Source organism: Carassius gibelio, chromosome A16 (assembly GCF_023724105.1).
Source record: "Carassius gibelio isolate Cgi1373 ecotype wild population from Czech Republic chromosome A16, carGib1.2-hapl.c, whole genome shotgun sequence".
Classification (NCBI taxonomy): Eukaryota; Metazoa; Chordata; class Actinopteri; order Cypriniformes; family Cyprinidae; genus Carassius; species Carassius gibelio.
The window spans coordinates 21,803,257-21,822,672 of NC_068386.1; the positions used below are offsets into that span (position 1 = coordinate 21,803,257).

Below are 19,416 nucleotides of genomic sequence, written 5' to 3' on the forward strand. Positions count from 1 at the left end.
GACATCGCGTTGTTTTCATATGGATTACTTTATCACAGAATATTTGTTTTGGCAGCACTTGTTTAGTTTAAAAGCAGACATGTCAAGCTTTCTATAGATATCTCTCTCATGTCTCTTCGTTGAGTAGTTCATTTTAATGACGTGTTTGTACATATGATCAGCGCAGACAGCACACCTTGTTTGTTATCTTTATTTTATAAGTGCACAAAGTTATGTTGTTATTATGTCTGTATTCAAAAAAGTAGACCCTTTACAGATTCGATTGATGTATTACTCTTATCTGTACGATCAAAACTGAAAGTGTAATTTAAGTTCTTTTTGTGGTTATCAGGAGAAAATGACTCATAACGCGTTTATGCGTTAATCGACTCCAGAGGGTTAAAAAGAGTTTTCTATAAAACAAAACTTAATGAAGTCGTTAAAATCATGTTTTACCAAAAACAAGTCTTCACCTTTTCTCGTGCCGCTTTCATCTCTACGTGCAGACTGAGCTCGTGCTTCATCTTCGCTCCAGTTATTCAGCCAATAAAGTGTAGGCCTATGTATTTCAAAATTGTGTCTAGTTCTATATTAATTACAAAGGTTTAATTGGCATCTATATTTCAAACGACCCGACCGACCGCGACCCGAATATCATTAAAAATAGTTTTGGATGACTCGTAACCGCGGGCAACCACGGGTGACCGCAGGCACCCGCTCATTTTGGATCAACCCGCGCATCACTGGTAGCTATGATACATAGCCATGGAAGAATGATATCAGGTGATGTTATTTGTTTTGACATGTATTTCTGAGTCAGGTCTGTCAATTTAAACTCATTTATGGATCCCACCATGTTTTGCAGCATGAAAAAAATATCGGCTGAATGGTTTTATATTTATTTTTTTACTTTTTATGCAATTTTGTAGTAGCTTTTTTTGTTATGCTCACAGTTGATCTGTTTACCTTTATTTGTCACCATTCTTGATGTCACTCTGTGCCCAAAAGAGTTCCCTGCCCCAAACTCTGAATTACACAGAAAATTCTAGAGAATTATGCTTAAGGATAATTTTCAGCAACAATCATATCCAACACCATCCGATTATCTTTTCATTCAGTTTTTCTAGCTGTTATAACAAAAAAAAAAAATCAAGGGTGAAAAGCTTAATTAAAGCAAACACTGACCACTATATTGGTGAACAACTCAGTGATTCTGTTTTAACTTTAGGTGTCTTCAGTAACTCTGTTTTGGGGGCCTGGGTCCCATTTCACAAAGGAGGTTTAGTGAAAACTCTGAGTATGTTAACCCTGAAATGAGGGAAATTTTATATATATAAAGATTGATTTTCTATATAAGAAAATGATATAAGATACTTCGTCTTGTTTCCTAGAGGGATCTAAATTGCATCTAAAGTGCATTTTATTTGAGTAAAATTATATATTACCAGTGTTGGTAATAAAAATAATTCTTAATGCAAATGGAAAACAAGATTATTCTGAGTGTCTATTACTAAGTGCAAATCTACTCTAGCTCCGCCCTCCATCGACAGATAAGGCTAAATACAATGCATGTGAATAACAGCTTCAGTGGTGTAGGCAGTAATGTTTAAAGCACGGAAAATTTATTTAAAAAAAAATAAACAAAATGTTCTAAAAGTGGAAGTAAAGTGACTAACGACTGTTTAATAATTATGCAACTATTCATAATTGTAATAAATATAATCATTTACAATATGTTATTATTGCATCCTGTTAAAGTATAACAATTCTTAGGTGCAAATGAATCTGCCAGTATAAAGTATAACTAGCATCAAATTATTATTTACACCTGTTGCAAAAATTTGCTACATTTACATGGTAAATAGAATATATCACGATTTTCACTGTACATTTTTTTCTGTAAATAACATCTAGAGCTACTTGCACTTAGCCTACTGTAAATAGGATCTATTGCTAAGAAAGTATGTTAATTCCACTTAGTGTAAATAGCCACTGCCATATTTCTCTTACTCTATTGGCAGATCATTCATAAAATAAGAAAAATGCACTTAAAATATTATGTAAAATTTAGGGCCGGGACTCGATTAAAAAAATGAATCAAATTAATTAGAGGCTTTGTAATTAATTAATCGAAATTAATCGCATTTTAATCGCATATAAATATTTGACCTGAGAACAGTGAGAAGTATTTTTTTTTCACATGGATTTAATGTAATGTATACCATTGAATAATGACTGAATACATAAGCTTAAGCAACAAAATAGTTTATTTTTGTTCAACCAAGTCTAGCAGACCAGTGCAATTTTTGCCATTAAGTGTAGCAATAGCATATTTAGAAACAATTTAGAAATAGTACATTTCAGAAATTCAGGTAGCTTATAGGGTGCTGGAACCTTCTGTAAAGTGTTTAAGTAAAACACAATACTGTCAATTACATTCAGAACATTGGAAACCTTGACTATTAGAAAACATCTCTCTGTTGCTTCAGAGGCCATAACATACTAAGTCTAACTCTCAACAACCTTGGCCAAAACAATAAAGAGTTCAACATAAACTGCCAGTTGCACCAACAAAATAATACATAGTTCAACATAAAGTGTAAAGTCCACGCTAGCTGCTATATGTTTTGCTTTGAGGTGATCCTTGAGGCTCGATGTGCTGCAGTGATATGCGAACGCTAGTTGGTGCTTCAGTATAATCGGTCCACCGAAACGCGTCCAGTAAGAAATGTTCCGCGGTGCAAAAATACGTTATTAAAAATGCGGGATTTTTTTTTTCTGTAATTAATTAATCTTAATTAACGCGGTATTTTTTGTGTAATTAATTAATCTCAATTAACGCGTTAAAGTCCCGGCCCTAGTAAAATTATTATTTTATATATATATATATATATATATATATATATATATATATATATATATATATATATATATATATATATATATTGCCCATGAGATACTATAAAATGTTTAGCTATTAGTTCATTAATCTAACGTTCTGCCAGTTTTCACCTGCGATATTATAACAGTGATAAGAATTACATTTCTATCGAGTCTGAAGTATGCAGATGGCTTTTTGGCGGGAGTTGTTGCCATGGTGAATTGTAATATCAGTGCTCCATTGATAATGGCTTTTTATAGTTGTGGTGCACGTGCTTAACTCAGAGTCAGTCAATTTAGAGTCATTTCAGCTGTTCTGTAACCGAATACTCAGAGTTTCCCATCTCAGGGTAAGTCAACTCAGAGTTCAAGTTTAAACTCAGAGTTGGTTGAACCTCCTTATTGAAACAGGCCCCTGAAGACACAAGCTTTTGAACATGATGCCTATGAACAACATATACAATGTTTTCAAAGGGTATTTCTTGATCACCAACTTCTGGCCTGGCATGCATAACTGTATTCTTTAGCATATTGTTTTTTTTACTTTTTTTTTCAATGAAATCTATATTTTTTGTGTAAATTTTACTTTGTTTCATTTTATTTTACTTATTTTGAATGATTGCTTGTAAGCATCTCATTTGATTAATTATAATTCATTCTAATGTGTTCACTTTTATTAATAATATTGCTTGTAATATTTTGCAATTAACGAGTAAATAAAGTGAATTATTTTTTATAGTGTACTTTGTTTGAACAGAAATCGTATACATTATTACAGTTAGTACATCTAAAACGGTGATTGTACATTAAAAGCTGTCAATCATGTTGGTGTTCAAATGAGCTGTCTTATCTATTTACAAAGCAAAAGGTTTTCTTTTTTTTTTTTGGTCATGCCTGCGCACCTGCTCACCACTTTATGTGTACCCCTGCTAATTATATTTTGGTTGTGTTTTTCAGGAGGAAGTAAATGTTTGATGTTGATCACATTGGGTCTCGGGCTCGTTTGTGTTCTTCTGCTGGTCTTCATCATACTTCTGTACATCGCTATCACAGCAGAGAGAGATCTGATAAAGGTCTCAGCTGAAGAGTTCAATAAAACCATCAACATCTTACAGAACAGTTACACTGATCTAAAGACTGAAAAAAAACAACTGCAGATCAACTTCAGCTCTTTAAGTCAGAAGAACCTAGAGACCAGAGTCAACGATCTCACTGCTGAGAAAAGCCAGTTGCAGAGAGATTTTGACTCTTTGAGTCAGAAGAACCTGGAGTTAGATAGCAGAGTCAGGTCTCTGAGTGAAGAAGAATCAAAACGGAGTCAGTACAAATCAGTGTTTTTATTATTATTATTATTATTTTACTTTTACTGCATGTATACGGTTTTGAAAATTGTTTGTGTAAAAATATGTGTGTTTCAGGTTGGTTGTTCATGTCCACTGAGTTGAAGAGCTGGTCTGACAGCAGACAGTACTGTAGGGATCGTGGTGCTGATCTGGTCATTATCAACACCGAAGAGAAGCAGGTGAGTTTGTGTGAGAGACTGTTAATGAATGAGAGCAATCACACTTATTCCTGTTTCTCTTCTCACAGAGGTTCATATCTTCATTAGTCAGTGAGAGAGTGTGGATTGGTTTGTCTGACACAGAGAATGAGGGCAACTTTAAATGGGTTGACAATTCACCACTAAAACAAGGGTACGTGCTAAAAATCACAATGTATTAATTTGTTTTAGTCTTTTTGTTTCTTTGTGATTATAAAATCGCAACTTTCAAAAGGAAGCAGAAGAAACATTTTAAATTCTATAAAGAAAACTCTTCTTCTCTCATCTACTTTTTTTTTTTTTTACTTCTGCTCCAGCTTCTATACTACTTTAGTTTACTCTCAAAATGTGCTATTATACTGAGTATTACTGAATCATAAATTTGTGCTCTTGAACATCTGAACATTTGATACGTCTTGTTCAGGTTTTGGCTCAAAGATCAGCCAAACAACTCTGGTGGAAATCAGAACTGTATTGAACTAAATTATGATAGAGAAAAGCCAGGATGGTCACCGCTGAACAGCTGGAATGATTTTTCATGCATTGAGAAGAAAATGGGTATTTGTGAGAAATAGGCTTCATCCTGTCTTGTGGTTTTGCTTCTGTTATCTAATACAATCATTTTATTTGTAAACACATGTATTCTGATTGAGATTTGTTTATTGCTATAAAAATCTGTGTTTCTCAAGGTGTGAATTCAGTACAAAAAACCTCCGATGTGTTCATGTTTTGCTCCATAACAAGCAGCTCTATATTAATATGATCTTATTCTAGCTATTATGTGTCTCATTTGACGATTTGAAGCATTGAGGATACAATCACATTAAACTACAGAAGTCTAAAGTGTCTAGATTACCCTGATTCACCATCTTATTCTGATGTGAAACTGCTTTTGAGTTGAATTACTTTCTGTTTTAATAAAATGTTCAATTACTATCATTACCAGAGTCAACTGCATTTTTGTTTTCATTTCACACTTCTTTGTGTATGTGCTTTATTGCTCAGTTTCCTTCAGTCCAGCAGGATGCAGCAGAGAGCAGGTTTATCTCAGACAGAACTGATCAAAGAGAAAGAGGAACATCAGAGCCAACCAATTTATCGATATTTTTAACTTTCATCTTTTAAAATAAAAAAAATAAAAAAAAACATTCCTTTTGACACCAGTTTTTAATAATTGACCATTAATGATTAAAATCTTAATTATTTTGGCTTAAAGGGACAATAAGTAACTTTTTAGGTATTTTATTATCTAAAATCAATATTTTTATTCATAAATATGCCCTCAATGGTGTACAAATACCTATGCCAATGTTTAAACTAATCCTTGTAAATGAAGAATTTGTTATCTTTATATACATGGGACGGGTAGGTCGACGGAGGCTTCCATGTAGTTCCGCCATCTTGCAAAACTATAATAGCAGAGAGGGACAAAAAGTACTAAGCCAACGCGTTTCCACAGCGCGTTTTCGGTCAGAGCCAGAAACGCAGGTGCAGAGCAGTGAGAGGCGCTTGAAACTGCACCAGCAAGTTTAAAAGTCTGGATTGCATTCTTATTATGGACCATACATATGCCGCGCCACAGGAGAAGAAAACATTGTCGCCAAAACAGTAAAAAATAGAACGTAAAAGGAAACGTGACCGTAGATTACAGAAAACAAGAGTTAATGTCGGGGAAGCTTTTTCTAGATGGAAAGAGCTAATGCTGGATAAAGATTTCAAAAGAGACGCTGAAGTGGCCAGTTTTCTTCTCGACAGGTAAGTCAGTGTTACAGTCTATATTATAATATTTTTTTATATCTAACAATGCATATAATTCAGAAAATATTACGAATAAATTAGACATAACTACTAATTACAATATTTCATGTTTTCCACAGTCAGTAATTCATACTGTAACATTCGTTTGTTAGTTGTCATGTTGCAGTTTGTTTGAAATAACACACCTGTTCACCTGAAGGAAAACTCGACGAAGTGCTATTAGAAGACATCCTGTCAAAGCTTTTTGGTACATATGGCCTACCGTAGATGCAACGCGCATTTGAAAAAGCGAGGCGCTGGCGAGCAAAATTAGTTTGAATGCAAAATACAATTTCACCACTAGATGGGAGTAATTCCTGCTTAGTGTCCCTTTAAAGGAATAGTTCACCCAAAAATGAATATTAGCCCAATATTTATTCACCCTCAAGTCCCCTTATGTGTACATGACTTTATTTTTTTTAGATGAATCCAATCAGAGTAATATTAAACAATACCCTGGCCCTTCTCTGCTTTATAATAGCAGTGAATGCTCATCCATTCGTATTTTTTTTTTTTTTTTTGTGTAAAAATAAATATCCATATTTGAATCTTTATAAATGGTAATCTCTAGCTTCTGGCTAACTGTCATATGTGCATTCATTCCGGCGGATGACATAGGTGTAGCATAAAGTCCGGTGAGAAGTGATGAATACGGAAACAGCAGAAAGAGCATAACAAAACACTGACCACAAATTATTAGTACAAAATGGAGATTTGTAAAGAAAATTGTAAGAAGATTTTGATATAAGCCAAAAAGAGACTGGTTTTCCTTTGCTAAAGTAACAAAACTCTGTTCCTCTGTAAAGGTCGGTTCTCGCAAGACTAGCATATTCTCACCAGACCTTAGTTTCCAGGAAATAATGGGATTTGATGAACTTCTGCCATTCAGATCTCAGCTAAAATTCATTTATTTATACATTTATATTTTTAGTTAAAATGGCAGAAGTGACAAAATTAAATTAAGAATATCCTCTTGTTGCTCTTTGGTGTTCAGTAGCTCTAAACAGGAAGTCATCATCCCACAATTTCTATTTCATACCATCATCCTTTCTGTCTCTTAATGCCACAGTGACGCAGGTTAAAACATTATTAATTTTCAAATTAATTTCAGTTCCAGTCACTTGTCATCGATATAATAGATCAATTTTGATCATTTTGATTGTCAAAGATTCCTCTTGTTGGATATTGTAGCTGCTAACATGATGAAAGGGAAAACTACATATTCTTTGACAACATAAGGTTGAATATCCAAAATATATTCAATCATACAATGATATGAGATTACAGAGAGTTTAAGAATGAGAATCTAAACAAATTAAACTATTTTCTGTGTAGGGTTTGCACTATTTAAAAACCCAGTACACATTATATAAAGATCACATCTCATCTGTGGACTAGGGTTGGGTATCAAAAACCGGTTCCCTTTTACAACCGGTTTTTAAATTCCCAAGAACCGGGTGCATTTCGATTCTGTTTAGCGATTCCTGCGTTCGCATTTCAATTTCATCAAAAATGATTAAGTGCAGCCAGGAACCAAAAGAATTTGCACCCTGTTCGTGTGCAGCACAGGTGATTCGAAGCACAAGCGCGTGCACAGAGAGCAGCGGGTCAGCGATCGCGCTGCTGGTTCCCGGTTTGTGTCCGTTCTCTTACCATTCCATGTATTTCAACTGTAGAAAAGGTTGTTCTGAGCCGAAACTGACTTCTTTCATATTTGTCGACCAATATAGAGAAAACTACATCAGAATATCATCAATAACACAGCCGTTTTTGTCTTACTTGAACGTAAACAGATGAGAATAAAAAACATGTACAGCATTTTGGCTTAAAGAGACAACAGCCTAATAAACGTGCTGTCTGTCATTAATGTTAATCAGAGAACAAAAGAAAATCATTCAGTAATTTTGACTGAATATATCTAATAAATTTAATTGATTAATCTTTATTTTATTTATAAAAAGAGATCTATGCAGTGTTTTTGAACTTTTAATTACAGTTTAAGTACCTGAAATTTTGTTTAGTTGTATTTATGATATTGCTAATTGATTTTTTTGTTCCCATCTTATTACTAACTGTTTACTTGTCTTTAAAACTTTTGAACATTTGAAATTTATATTAATCTAGTTGTTTTTGCTATGGTATTTTTTTTTATTTATTTTTTTTTTAAGCACAGGAAAAATTCCTTTTTTGTAGGCTCCTGATTTTTGCTCATGTTATTCAGCTGCCTGCAACAGAATGCTTTGTAAAAAGACAGAATACTTGATTGACATCTGAATGTTTGACTTATTTTTTTTTATATTGGATTTTTTATCTTATTGGAATCTAGGGTTGCCACCAGTCCCTTAAAATACGGAATCCTCCCATATTTAAGAATAAAATAACGCGTCCCGTTTACAATCAATATGGGACGGGGTTTGTCCCGTATTTTCGGAGTTGTCTTCATCCCACCGACATTATGTGAAGACTCATCCTATTCTGCTTGGGTTTGATTGGTTTGTTTCAGGTTCACGGCCAATCAGAGACAGAGGAGGGCGGGTCTCTTGGCAGAGAGTCGATTTGAAAGAATGACGAAGGCTGTTCCAGATACCACCCCCCCACCCCCACCCACCCCGCGTCCAGCGCTGAAACGAAAGCAGATGCAAAAGTAACGACGAGAGTGGGAGGAATCGAATACTTGGCTGGAAAGTGTCAGCAGAAATGAGTATCAAGCCAATTGCACAATTTGTCGGCGATTGTTCTCGGTTTCGCATGGTGTCTTGTCAGATGTGCAAGCGTGTACGACAGCATGCCGTGGAGAACAACATTCATACACTTTACAATAAGGTTCATTTATTAAACATTAGTGTATTGACTAACATGAACTAACAATAAGTAATATTTGTTACAGTATAAATGTTCTCATGTTAGTTCACAGTGCATTAATTAATATTAACAAGATTTTATTAATTATTAAAGTATTATTAAATGTGGAAATTAACATGAACAAAGATGAACAATTGCTGTATAGGTGCAGATCATTATTAAATAATGTTAATGTAGTTAACTAATGAACCTTATTTTAAATTGTTACCGATTTGTTTATTACGGTTAAGGTGTACAGTCAGACACATAAGCATTATTTTAATAAGAGATAAATTCAAATAAATCGATAAAATTCAAATGATACCCACCCTTAATGTGGATACATACTGTAGTCTACTTTAAATAAGAGAAAATAATGGAATCAGGTACCTTTTATGTATGCAGAAAAAAGGGGTTGAATTAGAATTTGAAAAATTTCAACACTGTTCCAGAACAGTCCAACCCAAATATTCAAATGTGTGCAGTCCATTTTTTGGAGGATGCTTTCCTGAACCAGTGCCCTGCAATGCATGGCAATGCAATGTGACAACACAATTAGGCACACTGGCTGTTTCTATAAGGTTAAGTAAAGCAGTTCAAACTTTGCCAGGACAGTCTAGCACTTCTTACTCATAGTCTGTAAGTACTTATATTAATTTAAATAATTTGGCAATGATGATTCAAACGCGAGTTTTGATCACGGTAGAAATTTGTCACAAGAATTTTCACAGTCTTCTGTCTTTCTGTCACTGTCTTCTGTGAGTGTTGGGTTTGGTTGGTGCCATGTGCTCTCTCCTGTCTTTTTGTGACCCCGCCCATCTTGTTACCGCATTATTGTTTATTTGCTCCACCTGTGTTTCTCCACTGCTCCCTGACTCGTTTACCTACACTCCGCACACCTGGTAACTCAATCACACTCACTCACACACACACACAGCTGTTGCCCATTATCACCAACTAATATATTCGCACCTCAAGCACCACTCTGTCTGGTTGCGTTATATGTTAATCGTGTTTTGCATTATGGTTGCTTCGGATTATGCACTTGTCCTTGTTATCTGTTCTGTTTTTGCCTTGTTTGCTTTTTGTTTCAGTTTTATTACAGGGTTCCCACTCTTTCATGAACACCAGATTCAAGGACTTTTTAAAGCACAATTTTATTAAATCAAGCACCTTTGAAATTCACACCCCCAGCATATAACATCATGAAAGTCCTTACTGTACTTACCATTTCACTTCCCCTAATATTTATATAAAGAAATGTCAGAGTAATAATGATGTTTTGAAGGTGTAGGTTTTATAAAATTAAACCGTTTTAGACAGTCGTGTTTTAAAGGACTTGAAATCCATTAAATTCACTTACTGAATACTGGTTATATTCAAATGCAGTTTCTGAAATATTGAGAAAAAAAAAAAAGCATTACACTGGTCTCAGCTTTTTTTTTTATAAAAAGCTGTTAAATAATTTAATAACATAGTAAAACCTGTTAACATTAAACTTTCACATTCACTCAATAGAGATGTGCGGGGGCATAGCCATCTTTTCAGAAGTGAGGGGGACAAAAATCACACTAGGGATGTCAACGATTAATCAATGATCGATTAATTGTCGATAAGAGATGCAATCGATTAAGGCTATCGATGGTCGGTTAACCGATTCAACGTTGGGCTGAGTGCGGCTCATGCGCACTCAACATGTGCGAGCGGCTGTGAGTGACGGTGACGATATATAAAAGCATCATCATTCATTCACAATGTACAAATTAAGCTTTTAATGTGATTTAAACTTTAAAGTACATTAAAATAGAAACAACAAAAGTTCTTCAACATTAAAAGCAATAGAAATGTAGTTACTAATCATTTCATCAGATAACTGTTTAATATCGTGCGCTTTGCAGGGCTGCGGGACACAGTGACAGGACAGGTAGTCTATTCATTCCTACAACTTGTTAATTCATTCCTACGAATTATTAATGTGGCAATTGTCCATGTTTCATTAATTTTGTTCCCTAAATAACCCATGATTTAAGTGAAATAAGGGAACAAATTAATAAATCGAACGAATTCTTAATTCATGAAATCTTTAATTTCCCTTTTTACCACAGTAAGAGATGCGAAAACAGTTATTAAAAGCGAAAGATAATAAAATAAACCTGGGAAATTAGAGGGTTAGACTATGAAGATTTAGGAAAAGAAACAATGCCTAAATATACTGAATTTGTGGATATTCGTGACCAACCGGCAAACCAGAACAAAGCCGCGTAAATGAAGACTATGGGGTCCAAAAGCATGGTCGCGATCTAACATTTTCCAGTTAACCTATTATTCCTCTAATAAACAAAGCTTTTATACCACACTTGTCATAATCAGATCTTATAATTTCTAAATAAATAATTGCTGGATTTAAAACAGCGATTAATAGGCGCTGTGACCGACACATTCCTGGAGCATTCACTGCTGTCACTAAACGCCGAGCATCGTTCACAAGTTTCTGCATGGACCTGACTAGGGCACAGGTTATAAGCCCTGGGACAAAATGGGATGCTTTAAGGAAAATTTATAGCCTACTAAGTAATAGGCCCAACATAAAAATAACAATTTGTTTTCATTTTTTTTTTTTTTTTTTTAAATAGGCTATGCGAAATATATCCGACTTAAATAATTAAGATTAACGGATTTAAAACAGAAGTGTGGGCGCTCCATAAGTTCACAAAAAAAAAAAACTTATATATACACTGCTGCACACGTATATTCTAGCGATTCAAACTTACATCGCAGTCTGTTCATTATCAAAATAAAATAGTCAACTAAACATTTAAAAGGTTACACTGGTCAGTTTAAATAGACCGTAGTATACTGGTCCTCTCTGCTTTTCCAAGGACGTTTTTGCTCATATGAGGATCATCTTTTCCGTCTATATGCGAATGCGTGTTAAGTACAACCCTGCTAACAACATTACGTAACTGTTACGTAACTGCGACGTAATCTGGTGACCAAAGTTTCGTCGTGGCGACGTGGAAAAGTGAAAGGTGCGTATACGTCGCCACGACGTAACTTTGTGACGTTGCCAGTAAGTAACTGCGACGTCGTGGCAACGTCGCGGATCGGTGGTCGTGTGCTGGTAATCAGTTGGTCATTTTTTTTAATAATTATTCTATGGGCGGACATGCAGCACTTGAACCTAATTTATGTCCTCATATGCCCAAACTAATTTAAAGGATGTTTCAGCAGCTGTGAATGATGAATACATACTCGAAATGAATTCAGTTAATTTATTAACAAGCAAATATGAACAGTAATACACCCAGATTATTAATAAAAACAGGATATACAGCGAAATATGAATGAAAGCATTCAGCCCATACAGAAGCACATAGATTGAGATATATTAATAATAAATACATTTCCATATATTGAAATATCTATACCCTTCTGTAAGCATCCAGGGTCAAAACATTATGCACAACATGCAAGTCTTAGTAGGCACTCAGTACATTGCATTTAAATATTATCATTAACAATGCACACATTCATCAACTAATCACAAGATCCCACAATAATCTTCAGCTAATCACACCCTTAACCAAACCACTACAAATAATTCATTGAAAATAATATGCTATAGCTTATGAACAGATGTATTATAGCAAATCAAGTTTAATGAATCTCACACCTATCATACAGCATTATGGCCAGTTCACACTGCCACAAAAATATATCTAAATATATACAGTATTGTTCAAAATAATAGCAGTACAATGTGATTAACCAGAATAATCAAGGTTTTTCGTATATTTTTTTATTGCTACGTGGCAAACAAGTTACCAGTAGGTTCAGTAGATTCTCAGAAAACAAACGAGACCCAGCATTCATGATATGCACGCTCTTAAGGCTGTGCAATTGGGCAATTAGTTGAATTAGTTGAAAGGGATGTGTTTAAAAAAATAGCAGTGTGGCATTCAATCACTGAGGTCATCAATTTTGTGAAGAAACAGGTGTGAATCAGGTGGCCCCTATTTAAGGATGAAGCCAACACTTGTTGAACATGCATTTGAAAGCTGAGGAAAATGGGTCGTTCAAGACATTGTTCAGAAGAACAGCGTACTTTGATTAAAAAGTTGATTAGAGAGGGGACAACCTATAAAGAGGTGCAAAAAATGATAGGCTGTTCAGCTAAAATGATCTCCAATGCCTTAAAATGGAGAGCAAAACCAGAGAGACGTGGAAGAAAACGGAAGACAACCATCAAAATGGATAGAAGAATAACCAGAATGGCAAAGGCTCAGCCAATGATCACCTCCAGGATGATCAAAGACAGTCTGGAGTTACCTGTAAGTACTGTGACAGTTAGAAGACGTCTGTGTGAAGCTAATCTATTTTCAAGAATCCCCCGCAAAGTCCCTCTGTTAAAAAAAAGGCATGTGCAGAAGAGGTTACAATTTGCCAAAGAACACATCAACTGGCCTAAAGAGAAATGGAGGTACATTTTGTGGACTGATGAGAGTAAAATTGTTCTTTTTGGGTCCAAGGGCCACAGGCAGTTTGTGAGACGACCCCCAAACTCTGAATTCAAGCCACAGTACACAGTGAAGACAGTGAAGCATGGAGGTGCAAGCATCATGATATGGGCATGTTTCTCCTACTATGGTGTTGGGCCTATTTATCGCATACCAGGGATCATGGATCAGTTTGCATATGTTAAAATACTTGAAGAGGTCATGTTGCCCTATGCTGAAGAGGACATGCCCTTGAAATGGTTGTTTCAACAAGACAATGACCCAAAACACACTAGTAAACGTGCAAAGTCTTGGTTCCAAACCAACAAAATTAATGTTATGGAGTGGCCAGCCCAATCTCCAGACCTTAATCCAATTGAGAACTTGTGGGGTGATATCAGAAATGCTGTTTCTGAAGCAAAACCAAGAAATGTGAATGAATTGTGGAATGTTGTTAAAGAATCATGGAGTGGAATAACAGCTGAGAGGTGCCACAAGTTGGTTGACTCCATGCCACCCAGATGTCAAGCAGTTTTAAAAAACTGTGGTCATACAACTAAATATTAGTTTAGTGATTCACAGGATTGCTAAATCCCAGAAAAAAAAAATGTTTGTACAAAATAGTTTTGAGTTTGTACAGTCAAAGGTAGACACTGCTATTTTTTTGAACACACCCCTTTCAACTAATTGCCCAATTGCACAGCCTTAAGAGCGTGCATATCATGAATGCTGGGTCTCATTTGTTTTCTGAGAATCTACTGAACCTACTGGTAACTTGTTTGCCACGTAGCAATAAAAAATATACTAAAAACCTTGATTATTCTGGTTAGTCACATTGTACTGCTATTATTTTGAACAATACTGTATATGTTTAAGCAATTAAAATTAAATTCTAAAATCTTAAGTAATTCTTACTTTCTCTATTCTTGCAATATTCTAGTGTTCATGTCCCTGAGTAATATCTGCATCCACCGAAGTCTGAAGAGCTGAAGAACACAATATGCTAGTAGACAGCAATCCTCGTGAGAGAGAGGTCTGGTGTGGAGGGTGGATCTGGAACTGACTTCTCTTGATTATCTCTTTTCACAAACTGCCCAGAAATACAATTCAAACATTAACAATGATTGTTATAAATGTAATGTAAGGCTCTTAAACTCATAATGCTCATTTTGGAAATATAGTTAATATCACTAATATGCAGCATGCACGATACAAGGAAGTGGTCAGTAATTACACTTTGAGGTATTATATCTATGTCAGTAAGGCTACCTTTAAGAAAAAATAAAATGAATAAATTAAGTTGTGTTATGCATTCAAATAGTTAGACATGCTAAAATACAGAATTTGTTAACAATAATAATAAAAAATAATATGCTGGGGAAAAAATTAGGGCCCTAAATATGTTTTTTTTTTTTAATGTTTAATAAATTGATGTGAAAATGTATGTCATACGAAAAAGGAGTAGAGAAAAATGAAATATTTATTTTATCATTGAGGATTTCTTAAAAAAAAAATATATATATATATCGTCTCGCTCTCATGAACCCAGTCTCGTGTCTCGTCTCATCTTGTGGGATAAGTGTCTCATCACACCCCTAGTAGCCAGAGCAAGAGATACATTAGATTTCTTTTGCATGTCTGACAGTCTAAAATTAAGCAGAAGTATTTCAAAAGAGTTAAACCTGTATCCTGTTTTCTGGGTAACATTGAGAATATCACTATATATTGTTGCAACACCTCCGCCACGACCAGTCTGACGGGGCTCATGCTTATAACAGTAGTTTGGTGGAGTTTAGACTAATGCTAAATCAAAAATACCTGTCAAAATTAACACTGGAACAAACACAATCTTTATTGTAGTAGTACTTCTATTTGAGCGTGTAGAACAAAATTCATCATAACGGTTATTTGAGAATTGGCTTACTAGTCATATGGAGCGAAGTGTCCTGGAGATGTTGTCCAACAGGAGATCTAAAAAGCCTAGCTCCCAGAAAAGATTCCAATTATTAACAAAAGGCAGTTTCTGTTCTTTACACCATGACTATAACCATTCGTTTAAAGCAAAAAGTCTGCTGAACCTAGGGCTGGGCGATATGGAGCAAAAAATATATCTCGATATATTTTGCTATATCTCGATATACGATATATATCTCGATATCTTTACAGGAAAAATAACCCCCAAAAAACTACTGCAAAAACAAATATGGCAAATATTACATGTTAAGGGGCCTATGAAACATTTTATTTTTTTCTTCACCATATGTTTTATTGTTACCTAATTCTGTGTTTTAGCATGTGCAATTATTTAAATGCATAAAAACAACTTAATTAGTTAAAAACAATTCTTAAAATAGCCTTATGTGAAATGTTTTTTTCCCTTCAGAAATTTATGTGTATTTACATTTTTCTGATTATCAAATGAAGGCATAAAACATTCATTTAATTTATCTTTTAATTATTTAAAATTAAGCAAACTTTATTTTTTGGTAAACAAAGGGGATTTACTATTAAAAATAAAACGTGGGAGAAATGTTGTGTGATTATTCCTTATAAAATTATGTTCGTTTCATTTTAATAGTAGTAGTAGTGGGCTATCTACATTCTGCTGTACAATAGTAATAGATTTCTGTCAAATACTTTTATTTTGACGGGTTTAACTTTACAGTTCTGTGTATGTGATACCACAGTCTGTGATCATGTGATATGAGCTAGTCTTACTCAAATCAAACAGTCAGATGCTCATGAAGTGACTCTCAGTGCAGTTCTGGAGATGTTCCTCATGTGTTCACGTCTTTATTTAGAGAGAGGAAAGACAATGAAATCAGCGCGAGCGTTATGCGAGCTTCCGTGTTTAATGAATGAAGACGCGCTTCTGCTCCATTCGTTGACACAGACACGCAAAACATGCAGGATTCATATTTAAATAGACTTTTCCGGGTTAATATTTGCAGATATTAGTCCATTTCGCGATTTGATGTAAGTGCATGACCGACTTTTGATTAATTCATTTAAAATTTGACCAATTCCGTGACATTCCGCGTTAAACTGTAAATTCCAGTTTTATGACTGGATTGCGCGATTCCCTCAGCGTTTCATTGGGCCCTACAGTAGACATCTGCCTGCCGTTCGCCCTACGCCTTAAAACTGAAGTATCTCCATATAATGGAGCCAGTAGTCTTTTTTTTTTGACTAGTTCTCTACACGCGAGGTGAGAGGGGACAAAAGCAAGGAGGCGGGGGGCGAGCACAGCACAGGGAAGGCAAACAAGCAAAGTGGCGGAATCAGAATATAAACAATATATCGATATATACGATATGTCAAAATCCATATCGTGTTTAAAAAATATCTCGATATATTTTAAATATCGAGATATCGCCCACCCCTAGCTGAACCTTTCATGTCCTCATCTATACGTGGGAAGTGGTCCTGACACGATGATCATCATGCAGGCGATATGCTGCGCACTGTCTTGATCAGGCTCCTGAAGTCCCTCTTCAGTGTCTCCGTCCGCTCTGATGCCCACCTCACTCTTCAGGGTCACGGGAATCTGTGCAGAAATATCAAGAACATGAGCACCAGGGAAGTAGTCAGTGTGGACTTTACCTTCAGCTAACATAGCGCAAACGTGCCGGACGATGGAGTCTCTGATGATCACAGCGTTTTGTTCTGTCTCGCGAAGTGGAGCGAATCGGGTTCTGGTGGAGATCCTGAAGACCGGAGGCGGCGGATGGAGAGAGGTCGTCGCCCAGGGCCTGGATCATGTCTTACACTATGAAATAGGGTGAAGGACATCTGGGAAGATCGCATCCTGGGTACACCGGGCCTTTGCAGAGAACCACACAGAGTAGAGGTGGTAGTAGGGTTAGCTGTATACTTACCCTGGACTTATGAGCATCAACCCCTGAATATTTCCAGCACAGCTCTCCACTCGCTCAGCTGGGCCTGCTTCTCCACAATATCATGGATCTGTATCTTCACGGCCTCCAGCTCCTTATTAGAAATAAACAAACTAGAGAATAGGGGAAATGCAGAAAAGAAAAATAGCAATATGGAAAACATACAAAAATCTTTAGATACCAGAATTCACATGTTTAGATTTTACAGATGCATGATGATATATTGTAAAAAATAAATATGAAGTTATTTAATAAGCTTTGTAGCATCACCTGTGTTTTCTATCTCTGTCAGCAGGTCCCGTTAGACATTTTCTTGGAACTTCTCCTCTGTTTTAGAGGGTTTTTAAGACACTCCTGAAATCACTGTACAATTTTTTTTATCAATATTTGTTTACAATGATAAATCAGAACAAGCTTGAAACAGTGGTTTGAAATAGTTTCAGCCCATTTTAGACCACGAGTGACGTCACTGATAGACTCTACAATGCAGATTTTTAGGTTAAATTAATTAGCTTAACTTTATTTCATTTATCTATTGACAAATTACCATCAAAAACATTTACAAAACGACCAAAACCGATCCTTTAGGCATAAGATGTAATTAAAAGGCCAAACTTTCATTAATAAGGGCTCAAATCTAATATGCTATAACGTTAATTATGTTTCTATGCTAGCGTAATACTTGATAGCAGACATTTCAGGAAAAATACCATAATCGCAGAGGTATAAATATTAACAAAAAGTACTTAAAGTAGACTGTGGATGATATTAACGTGTTACTTAACAAATCTGTCGCAGTTGTTGGCCTTTTCTTTGGTATAACTGACGAGAAACAGAGAAAATGTCAGACGAGTCCTCTCCTCTCCAGCAGCTGATGTGTACGCGGTTGCCATGGTAACTCAACGGCTAGAAGGCTAATAAAAACAATAAAATAATAAAAAAAGGTTTTAGCGACGTTAGACTTTTGTTTTTACTTTGTTTTATACATTTTATCAACCAACTTATTTATTATAAATTGTAAAACTCACCTCAGAAAGCTAATTCTCCTGTCAGACACAGTTGAAGTGAAAAGTGCGTCAAACAAACGCGCTGTCCTTCTGATACAACAATCTCTGCTGCAGATGAGATGGTGTAGCCAGTCTGTGTCACTATTTCACGTTCATAACTCCTTACGAGATAGAAAGTTTCACAACTCTTTTCTTGTCAATACTGTGCGCGCGGTGCGTCAGTTGCGGAAGCGCGCGCCTGTATGTCACGTCACTATATATTAAAAGCATGTCCATATTCTGACTTGGTGAAAAGAAACATATTTTATCTTTAAGGAACGTTTAATCTTGAGTCTGAAGTTTAATTACACTTTTTAAATGGCTCTATACTCAGAGAGCATATAAAGAACGTAAAAAAAATATATGGTAATGATATTACGTGCATACGACGTTGTAGTTACGTTGCCAGTAAGTCATGAAGTTACCAATATATTACCAATAGAGGACCTATCTGGGACGTTCTTGGTTATCTGGTCACGTTGGAAGGACGTACTGACGACGTTGTGAGTTGGTAATGTGATGGTAATAAAATTACGGGCATGCGACGTCGTAGTTACGTTGTCAATTGGTAAGTCATGGAATTACCAAAAATTACCAGTACGTTACGTAACTGTTACGTCGTGTGTTAGCAGGGAAGCCTAGTTTACATTATAAATAATAGTTTAACATTCAAATACATTGCGAATATGGAAACATTTCGATTTGTGCCGAATGAGACATGAGCAATAACCTCCAAATAAATCTAGCCAAAGCCGCTCTCGCTCATCCTCGTGTGCACGCATGCACTGCTCTAATCCCAGCAAACACAGAACGTTGTGAGGACGTTGCCAGTGTTAGTCGTCATTTGGTCAGCGCGACATTACTTTATGGCAACGTTGTGAGAACGTCGTGGTAAAGTTCCATTTTTTTAAATCTTGGCTAACTTCCCAGAAACGTCGTGG

The 19,416-nt window shown here is 35.6% G+C and overlaps 1 long non-coding RNA gene across 7 annotated transcripts; it reads right to left on the reverse strand.

Annotated features, from left to right (window-relative positions):
* Window positions 1-12,295: 12,295 nt before the first annotated feature.
* Window positions 12,296-19,110, reverse strand: LOC128030079 (uncharacterized). Of its 7 annotated transcripts, none has more exons than XR_008187798.1 (5): window positions 18,458-19,110; window positions 16,926-18,343; window positions 15,458-15,513; window positions 14,449-14,623; window positions 12,296-13,440 (listed from the first exon to the last, which is right to left on the reverse strand). It is a non-coding gene; the product is annotated as an uncharacterized LOC128030079 (long non-coding RNA). The 7 variants fall into 7 exon arrangements; XR_008187795.1 differs by having other exon boundaries at window positions 15,458-15,611; XR_008187800.1 differs by lacking the exons at window positions 12,296-13,440; window positions 14,449-14,623 and having other exon boundaries at window positions 14,950-15,611; window positions 16,926-17,523; window positions 17,700-17,792; window positions 18,215-18,343.
* Between the last annotated feature and the right edge of the window lie 306 nt (window positions 19,111-19,416).